Source organism: Canis lupus, chromosome 26 (genome assembly GCF_003254725.2).
Source record: "Canis lupus dingo isolate Sandy chromosome 26, ASM325472v2, whole genome shotgun sequence".
Taxonomy (NCBI): Eukaryota; Metazoa; Chordata; class Mammalia; order Carnivora; family Canidae; genus Canis; species Canis lupus.
Window position 1 is genome coordinate 30,779,798 of NC_064268.1, and position 11,234 is coordinate 30,791,031.

An 11,234-nucleotide genomic window follows, 5' to 3' on the forward strand; every position below is an offset into this window, starting at 1 on the left:
AACATCTTAAGAAAAAAAATGTTAGATACACAGCATGCCATGTGCTCAGATGTTAGGATGCCCTTTGTGTGCTGCCAAAGGCTCCTTGGGCTAACTCTCCCCAATTTTCTCTCAGATACTCTTAACGTACATCTTACCCCTTTCTCAATGGACTCAGATTGTTTTTCCTCAGTAAGAGGCAGCAGAAATATTCCCTGGCTATAGGCTGCTACATTGACAGCAAACACGACAATTCACACATGCCACCAGGATAACGAGCTAGTCATTGATCTTTCCCTGTATTGATTCCGATGAATTATGATTATGGATTTGAAGCTGGACTCTTGGTTCCTGGACCTGTTTTTAAAGCACCAGCACGACTATAGTTGTTATTAGTTGCATTATTAACTTAGCTCCATGTTCAGTTTTGTTCCCTACTTAATTATATTTTATACACCTCTTAACCTTATGCTCAATCAATCACTAATTTGCCTTCTTTATCTCTGCTTCCTGTTTACCCACTGATTAGAAATCTACTGGGTAACTGAGTGTACCAGGTCCTGATAGCACCTTCTCAGTCACTAAGCATACACCTCTGGATTGTTTCAAGACCCCTCCCCACCACCATGGTCTCAAGAAACCTCTTACCCAGCTCTCATGGATGCAAGCTGTCCCCAAACTCAACAGTGCAAGGCAGCTTCGCCTCCTGCGCACAAGGTGCATGGACCAGTTTGAGTCAGGAACAGATTCATGAGTACTGGATTGTTGACACCGATCACCGTATAGACTCCTGAAATACCCAAGATGCTTTCCGACATCATAGACTCTCTGTGGTCTCTTGACAAACAAGTTCTGTCCTCCTCTCTTGATCTCTGTTTTGTGTACAACCTTGTTTAAGTTAGTCTTTGCTGAATTGGATCTCATAAAGATCTCTTCTATAAATCTTGCATACTTGTTATTTCTTTGCTGTGTTTTTTTCTAATTAATAGCATTAGTTATAAGTTGATATTATATCTTGCTCAACCTGGAATAGGAATTGTAAAGCTTAGTTTTAGCTGGAACTTCTACCATGCATGTCGTTGATTCTCATGGTGCCCCATAGTAATGTTCTAGAAGGTCGGTGAGTGCTGGACTTGGGCTCCTTGGGGGAATACAGGCTTAAGTGCTTACAAGCCTCTAGTCATGATGATTTTATCGACTAAAACACCATTTATGTTCGTTTCTTCATTGTTGAAAGCCTATTCTTCCATAAAACCCTTTCCCTGAATAGCACTTAGCAGGCATTTTAAAGATTTCTCCACTGTCTTTTGGGTTGCAGAACTTGCCTCACCTGTGGGTTTCACATTTTTCATGTTGCATTACGTTTTGAAATGTCCAAGTCAGCCAGCACTCTCTGAGAAGAGTCTAACATTTTCCTGATTCGGGATAATGTGACTATAATTTTCTTTGCTTTCAGCTTCACAATAATGCCATCCACTATGCTTTTTAAAAAAATGGGTCATTACCTCATGAATTCACAAACTTATTCATACCTTCTCTTCTTTTCTGTAGCTTCATCATGCAGTATAGATGTTATTTTCAGACTTTCTGGAATGGTCTCATTGATCGGTGGATTTCTTTTTTCTTTTTTTTCTTTTTGAATGGAGCTTATTGATTCATTAACGTTGAACTCCTCACCAATAACACTGTAACTCATGCATCAATGAAGCTTATCTAACACATGCATTTTTTTCCATAAACCACAGATATCACAGCTTTGTATTTAGAAACATCACACAACACTTGAACATTAGACTTAGGAGACTTTTTGAACAGTTAAATCACCAAGTAAAAGTAAAAAAGATGTGGCAATAAATAAAGTGAGAAAAGGACACTTTTTTACAGCATGAGAGCTTTGCTTTGTTTGACTGGGAATGTTTGTGCCCAGTAACTCAAGTTTCTGCTATTCTGTGAATGTCCGTGAATAACCACAAAGTGCCCGAGTATTGATTTGGAAAGTACAAATAAATTTCAGTGACTAAACTTATTTTTAAATATGGGATATGCACATAATATGGATCAACTGTATTAGAATCCAAGGATATGACCCTTTAGAATGAGAGATTACACCAAATGCCCTGCACAGAACCTTGTGCTATGGCAAATCATTGTGAAATTTCAGAACATTTAGCTTAAGAGAAGATTCTAAAAGTTTCCAGAGAGCAAAAAAAGAGTACTGAAAGTTGTTTAGATCATCCTTGTCATGACAATAATTACCCCTTACATATTAATTCAAAAAAATCTATTTAGGGCTGCCTGGTGGTTCAGTTGGTTAAGAGTCTGACTCTCCTTTATCGAATATTAGTTGACCATAAAGTTCAGGGTCCACTTCTGGGTTCTCTATTCTGTTCCATTGATCTATGTGTCTGTTTTTGTGCCAGGACCACACTGTCTTGATGACCACAGCTTTGTAGTACAACCTGAAATCTGGCATTGTGATGCCTCCAGATATGGTTTTCTTTTTTAAAATTCCCCTGGCTATTCGGGGTCTTTTCTGATTCCACACAAATCTTAAAATAATTTGTTCTAACTCTCTGAAGAAAGTCCATGGTATTTTGAGGTGAGGTTTTCCTTCTAGTCATTTTGCTCAGTACAGAGTGGCCAAAAGCAAGTTGTATTGGGAAAAAGAGAAAAAGAGAGGAGAGAAAGAAGGAAAGAAAAGAGAAAGAGAAAAAAAAGGTAAGAAAAAAAAAACGAAAAAAAAAAAGAAGAAAAAGAGAAAGAAAAAGAAAGGAGAAAAAAGGGGGTGGGGGAAGGAAACAAATCAAAAAGCAAAACAAAACAAAAACAAAAACAAAAACAAAAACAAAACAAAACAAAAAAAGAACCACCGGGGAGTATCTTCTGATTCTGTGTACTTTAAGTCCCTTGGCTTCTCCTGGAAGTTGTCCGTCTAGCTGGTCTTCTGGGGGAGGGGCCTGTTGTGCTGATTTTCAGGTGTTAGCAGTTGGGGGAGCTGCTGTGCCCCTGCCTGGTGCAGGGCTCAGGGGGGTTGTTTACCCCGTGAGGCCGCAGGAGGAACAGCCCCAGTGGCGGGGCAGCTCTGGAGCCCTGGATTCAGCTCCGGCAGGAACTCCGTCTGCAGGGCCTGGAGGCTCCGGGCGGGGCCGCTGATCTGCTCAGCTGGGGCAGGAGCGTCCTCGCTGTCCTGGGCCCTCCCGGCCTCTGCCTGTCCCGGGGGAGGCGGGATCCTGGGCTGTGTCCCGGCGCCCTGTGCTCGGAGCCTGCGCTGTTGGATTCGCGCTCCCGGGCCGCGCAACCCCCTCCGCGGAGCTGCCCCCGAGCCCCTCCGAGCTGCTCCTGGAACCGCGCAGCCCCCTCCGCACGGAGCCTCTTCCTCTGCCCGAGCCCCTCCGAGCTGCTCCCGGGGCCGCGCAGCCCCCTCCGCGGAGCCGCCGCCCGAGCCCCTCCTGGCTGCTCCGGGTCCCGCCGGGTCCGCCGTGCGCGCTGCAGCCCTTAGGGAGCTCGGGGCACTCTCCTGGGCGCGCAGTTGCTGTTACTGTCCCGGGGAGCCCGAGGGCTCCTCGCCCTCCTGGGTCCTGCTCCAAGTCCCTGCGAGCCTCTTTCTGCCCGGGAAGGTCGGTGCAGCTCCTGCGTCTCCGGGACGGGGCTCTCCTGTCCTGGGGACACTCGCCCCGGCCTCAGCCCGGCTCCTCGCGGGGCCCCTCCCCCTTGGAGGCCTTTTGTTTAATTCTTTTTTCCCCCGTCTTCCTACCTTGATAGATGCGCGAACTCTTCTCACTGTAGCATTCCAGCTGGTCTCTCTTTAAATCTCAGGCCGAATTCATAGATTTTCAGGATAATTTGAAGGTTTTCTAGGTAGTTTGGTGGAGACAGGTGATTTGGAGACCCTACTCTTCTGCCACCTTTCTCCTCCCCCAAAGTCCATGGTATTTTGATAGGGATTGCATTAAACATGTAAATTGTCCTGGGTAACATTGACATTTTCACAATATTAATTCTGCCAATCCATGAGCATGGAATATTTTTCCATCTCTTTGTGTCTTCCTCAATTTCTTTCAGAAGTGTTCTATAGTTTTGAGGGTATAGATCCTTTACGTATTTGGTTAGGTTTATTCCTAGGTATATTATGCTTTTGGGTGCAATTTTAAATGGGATTGACTCCTTAATTTCTCTTTCTTCACTCCCATTGTTAGTGTCTAGAAATGCCACTGACTTCTAGGCATTGATTGTGTATCCTGCCACACTGCCAAATTGCTGTATGAGCCTAGCAAACTTGGGGTGGAGGCTTTTGGGTTTTCTATGTAGAGTATCATGTCATCGGCGAAGAGGGAGAGTTTGACGACTTCTTTGCCAATTTGAATGCCTTTAATGTCTTTTTGTTGTCTGATTGCTGAGGCTAGGACTTCCAGTACTATGTCGAATAGCAGTGGTGAGAGTGGACATCCCTGTCTTGTTCCTGATCTTAGGGGAAAGGCTCCCACTGCTTCCCCATTGGGAATGATATTTGCTGTGGGCTTTTCGTAGATGGCTTTTAAGATGTCGAGGAATATTCCCTCTATCCCTACACTCTGAAGAGTTTTGATCAGGAATGGATGCTGTATTTTGTCAAATGCTTTCTCTGCATCTAAAGAGAGGATCATATGGTTCTTGGTTTTTCTCTTGCTGATATGATGAATCACATTGATTGTTTTACGAGTGTTGAACCAGCCTTGTGTTCTGGGGATAAATCCTATTTGGTCATGGTGAATAATTTTCTTAATGTCCACAATAGCCAAACTGTGGAAGGAGCCTTGGTGTCCATCGGAAGATGAATGGATAAAGAAGATGTGGTCTATGTATACAATGGAATATTCCTCAGCCATTAGAAACGACAAATACCCACCATTTGCTTCAACGTGGATGGAACTGGAGGGTATTATGCTGACTGAAGTAAGTCAATCGGAGAAGGACAAACATTGTATGTTCTCATTCATTTGGGGAATATAAATAATAGTGAAAGGGAATATAAGGGAAGGGAGAAGAAATGTGTGGGAAATATCAGAAAGGGAGACAGAACATAAAGACTCCTAACTCTGGGAAACGAACTAGGGGTGATGGAAAGCGAGGAGGGCGGGGGTGTGAGTGAATGGGTGGCGGGCACTGAGGGGGGCACTTGACGGGATGAACACTGGGTGTTATGCTGTATGTTGGCAAATTGAACACCAATAAAAATAAATTTATTATTAAAAAAAAAAGTGTCTGACTCTCAATTTTGGTTCAGGTTGTATCTCAGGATCCTGAGATCAAGCCCCACATTAGGCCCCACATACAGCAGGGTGTCTGCTTGAGATTCTCTCTCTGCCCCTCCTCACTCTGCTTGCTCACACTCTCTCTCTCTCAAAAAAAAAAAAAAAAAACCAAATAACAGAAAACAAAATCTTTCTATGTTGGAAATCTAAAAAGATAAGAAGGAATTAGCCAACTAATTGTTGTTTTTTGAACAGAAGAAATAAACCATTAAGAGAAAGAGAAAGAGATTACCAAGAGGAAAAGCGGCACTTTACATAGAAAAAAATCCAAATACCCAATGAATGAATTAAAAAGTTATTCAATTTCATTTGTGACCAGGAAAATCAAGGATGTGGAGTGAGAGTGTCTCTTGGACACTTCCCTGTGGTGTATAACCTTGTATGAGGACCCTGGTGAGCATTTTGTCATTATCTAGTTAAGTGAAAGCAATGCATGTGTATAACCCAACCAGGACGCCAGGATGGGTATAGAAGAATGTTCACAGCAGAGCTGTGCACGGTAAAAATTGCAATCAGCAAAAATTTTCATCAAAAATAGAGTGGATGATGGGGATCCCTGGGTGGCGCAGCGGTTTGGCGCCTGCCTTTGGCCCAGGGCGTGATCCCGGAGACCCGGGATCAAATCCCACATCGGGCTCCCGGTGCATGGAGCCTGCTTCTCCCTCTGCCTGTGTCTCTGCCTCCCTCTCTCTCTCTCTGTACCTATCATAAATAAATAAAAATTAAAAAACAAAAAAACAAAAAAAAAATAGAGTGGATGAGTCATATAATAGAATACTGAACAGCAATGGAAACAAATTACCACTTCACAAAACAACATGGATTAAGTCTGTCAATTATATGTTTCAGTGAAAGAAACAAGACACAAAACAAGATAGTTTGAGTCAATCTGTATACAATTCTAAAACAGAAAAATATATACTGTCTTAGGGCTACATATTTAAATTGCAGAATATTTTTAAAAAATCAATAAATGGTTATCATTCTTGTCACTATAGTGGATAAAAAAAGGAAAGAGAAGGAAGTCTGGAGTTAGTGTTATGACCTATTTTTTGACATGGTAATAAGGATATTGACTTTATTCATTTATTATACTTCATGATTTCAGTATTTTTCTGTGCATATTACATTTCATAATTGAAAGAGAATTAATAAGATTTTTATAAAACTCTGCATTCATGTGCCTTTCTGAAGGGAAAAATACTGCTTAAAATGAAATGCAATCCACTTCAGGTTGTTCAAACTGAATTGTGATAAAATGACTGGTAGTACATGAATAACCTTAAAATTTTAGGAGAAATCTCATTAGAGAACAACTTAAATGTTCCAAATTTGACAAAGTAGAAATAATGATGAATTTCCAAACAGATTGGAAGGTAAGAGATGAGAAGTTGGGGAGAATTATAACAGGCAATCTTCTCAATTTTCATGCCTTCCCATCAGTATTGACATGTGAAATATGAACCTGAGTCCAAAAATATCTTAGTCTGGGATGCCTGGGTGGCTCAGCAGTTGAGCATCTGCCCTTGGCTCAGGGCGTGACCCTGGAGACCGGGGATCAAGTCCCACATCCAGCTCCCTACATGGAGTCTGCTTCTCCCTCTGCCTATGTCTCTGCCTCTCTCTGTCTCTGTCTCTGATGAATAAATAAATAAAATATTTAAAACAAGAAAAGAAAAACAAAAATAGCTTGGTCAATATCTCAGTCTCGCTTCCTTTTTAATATCAGAAATATTTATTTTCAGAAGTTACCATAATTTTGTGGGAAAATATTAAGAAAACTCCTTACCTTGGTTATGTCCTTTAGTCACATTCAGATAATTAAAATTTGATATTTTAAAAGTGGAAATTCTTATTCTATGGTTGAGTGTCACACAGATGAGTTCTGTAGACATGTACACATGGAAGAAGCTCACACAACACTTCCAGAGCACTGGAGCTTTGTAGTCGTTTCATTGTCGTCTTTTCCTTCATTCCTCTCTTCCGCATAGTTCTCAGTAGGGCCTTAGAAGTGAATTAGCATTTAATGAGCAGTTCACATCTATCTTCATGGCATAGGTCTTCAAGATTATTGTTTTGAATAAAACGTATAAATACATATGTTTGTAGATGTCTATACACACACGTTTGTTTGCATCTTATATATACAGGAATGCCCCTTTTCAGGAGGATTAGAGAACTAAGAGCAGCAAAGCTTCATGGACTACAGGAGTGTGTGGAGGAGAAGACTTCCAGTCCAACAGACCGCAAAACACACACAACATTCACCACCTGTTATGCCTGATTAATTTGCCTTTATTGAGATGCTCACAATTGCATATTGCAAACAATAATTATAAATATTTTGAAATTTATAAAATATGTATTTTTGCAAAAATATATACAGAATTATAAGAAAATTTGTATATAAAATATTTTCCATATAGCAAATGCATTTGTATATTGGGTATGTATGTGTTATACATATATATATATATATATATATATATATATAATATTTTTAGAAGAGAAGTGTTTAATAATGTGGTTTCTTGGGGATATTTGATGTGAGTATCTATGTAGTTGATACAAAGTAGATCACTGATTGAAGAACACACATTCCAGTCCTGAAAGTTGAAAGAGACAGAAATGAGAATGAGGATCTATATATTAGCTCCTACCCTAGATGGTGTGCTGAGATCATCTTGGTTTTACATTTATTTCTCTCATTTCCACAATTTTGTCAACATTTGTTTCCCGTTATTTTTTAAAGAATTTTATTTATTATGTATTTATTTAGAGAGAGGAGAGCATGTGTGAGGGAAAGAGAGAACCTCATGCAGACTCCATGCTGAGTATCCAGCCCCATGTGCCCCTCCATTTATTTTAAAGTACTGTTTATTTTATAATTTCTATAAATTTTCTAGAGAAAGGGTTTTTTTTGTTTGCTTTTTGTTCTTTTTTCATTAACATGCTGTTGTTGTTTTATGGGTTGAATCTCCTTGAGGATGCTTCCTACGGTTTTCCCCCCATTCTCTGCTCACTGGACAGCCTTGGCTTGGGAGTCTGCCCTTCTTGGTGGAGTTGACCCTGTGGGGGCCTGGCCTCCATGTGTGTCTCCAGGGACTGTCCCCCAGTTCCAGAAATATTCATGTTGTCCTCAGTAGAATTTTTCTCTCACATTATTCCATCTCTGCAGAAATCTAGATGCTGGTGAGGAAAAGGTGCTGGTCAGCTTCTGCATGTAGAGCAGCAACATGCTTTGTGTCTCTACTCAGTCTCACTTTCTTGAGCATCTAAAAATGAACTTTGAATAACTAAAGCTCCCGGGTTTTTGTCAGATGCACCTGCTCCATCTGGAGTATATCTATCTTACAAACTCAAAGACACATTTTTCAGGCCAATTTCTCTGGTTACTGTTACTGTTTCTGGTCTTTCTTTCTAGAAACGTATTTCTGTATTACCTCATCCTGCTGGTCTTCTCATCTCTCCTTGACTAGAGGTTTATATCCATATTCACTATTATTATCATTTTAGGGGAATTATAACAGAAAAGAAAGAAGCATGTTTGTTCAATCTTATTTTTCACCAGCTGCCTTGAGACTGAGAAGCTAACACCCAAGCTTGTGGAAAAGTACAGTGCCTCTGACTTAATATTTTTGACCCATACTCTAGGAGCCTTAAAATATTTTTTTTAAATAAGGAGAGGATGTGAAGTCCTAATCAACTTTTTCTAGTGAGATACAGTGCATGTATTTTATAGAATGAAATCACATTTTTGTACTTGATGTCTTTTGTTTAAACTTATTTTTTCTAAACAAAGTCTATATATACTATAGAGTCTAGACAAGAGAGGCCTCCAAACTGCTATAGCATTCAGGTCCACGATTTAATGCTGGCTGAAAGGAGGATGTAAGTTATCCATCATATCATAATTTTCCCATCAAGAAAAAAAATAAAATTAAAGCTTTGTACTTTGTCAGTGTGTCTCCTGGGAAATGGAAGAGGAGGCTGAGCCCGAATAAATGTGATGGGAGGAATACAGTGATTCAGGTGCATATGGAGTTGTGATTATAGGGAAAGGTACAAACTTAATATTGAGGAAAGTTTGAAAGGGGGGCACAGATAAAATTAATGGCCTTCAAAATTCTGTTAGCAGAAAAGCCATCATTCATTATGCTCAAAAGCAAAGTAAGCACCTGCTGAAATCTTATCTTGGCATGATAGAACAGATGTTGTACTGGAAGGAGCAAGACCATAAGGTACCATTTTATTTCCAATAGATCACATATCCTAATTCGCATGAGTCTTAGGATACTTTCGGACACATGTTTCGCAGGCCATCCTAATCCAAGGACAGGAGATAGGGCAGTGACAAGGAGGGGGCAGCCATGAAAACACCCAAATGCAGGAGGAAATTGGTGCATCTCAGGGAAAAGGGAGGGAAGGTGGAAGCTGTATATCTACAGGGCATCCTCGGACGACATAGGGGTTATGGCACTCACCCCATCCACCTATGACTCTTGACTCCCCAAAACTTAACTACAAGTAGCCTACTGTTGTTGAATTGAAGCTTTACTGAAATAAGGTAAGAAAAGGTAAGGAAGGATAACACAAAGTCGATTAACACATGTTATATAGGGACGCCTGGGTGGCTCAGCAGTTCAGCATCTGCTTTTGGCTCACGGTGTGATCCTGGAGTCCTGGGATCGAGTCCCACATCAGGCTTCCTTCATGGAGCCTGCTTCTGCCTATGTCTCTGCCTCTCTCTCGTTCTCTCTCACCTGTCTCTCATGAATAAATAAATAAAATCTTTAAAAAAACACATATATATTCTGTATGTACTGTATTCTTATAATAAAGTTAGACAATAATTATTATTAAGATAATAGAAAGGAAGAGAAAATACATTTCCAGCGCTCTCCTGTATTGAAAAAATATCCATGTATATGGGTACCTGTGCTCTTCAAACTGTTGCTCGAAGGTTAACTGTATTTCTTTTCTTAATTGCATATGGATAGGTAAGGGTTTATTTTATATATTTTTTTAAATATTTTATTTATTTATTCATGAGACACACACAGAGAGAGTGAGAGAGGTAGAGACACAGGCAGAGGGAGAAGCAGGCTCCGTGCAGGGAGCCCGACGCAGGACTGGATCCCCAAGTCTCCAGGATCTCGCCCTGGGCTGAAGCAGCGCTAAACTGCTGAGCCACCCAGGCTGCCCATAGGCAATGGTTTATAATCCAAAAGAAGTCTTACATTTCTTGCCAAAGAGGACGAATTTAGCTGTTAATTTATAGAATTTGCTATTTTAAGATAATACCTCTTTTGATTTTTCTCTAGAATGCATTGTTTGCATTTGGGCTTTTTAAACACATTTTGCATTTGTTAGAGTTTGTGTATGTTTATGTTCTTGCAAGACTGCCTAAGAGGATATTATAATGATCTGATTAACTGTTGTGTTCATATTCATGGATGATATCTTCTGGCACTTATCATCTCTATTCTATTGGTCATGGCATTGTTTTGAAAATTGGGAAGAGCAAAAACATGTCACAAGGATAATTTCCTTAATGGCCGTTTAAATTTTTCCTTTGCAGTTTATTTTGTGTGTGTCTGCCTGCGTCTGTAAACACTTGAAGATTTTTTTCTCAAAGTAAATTGTGACCTTTATTGTTTTAATTCTAAGTAAAACTTTTTTGAAGCCTTAGACTTTACTGCCCTCTGTCTCCAACAGGCTCGCAGCACTGACACAGCACTAATACAGAGATGTAGACTGAAACTATAAGTTATACACACACACATACACACATTAATGGAAAGATTTTAACAGATGTCTAATGGGAAAAATTGGATAAATGAATCCTCTTTAAACGTACACTGCTTTCTGAATATTCCCTATTGATGTGGTCAGCATTTGCTTTTATTACTTTGGAGTTGAGAAGATCTTAATGTCACACACACACAGAAATATGTAGAACCC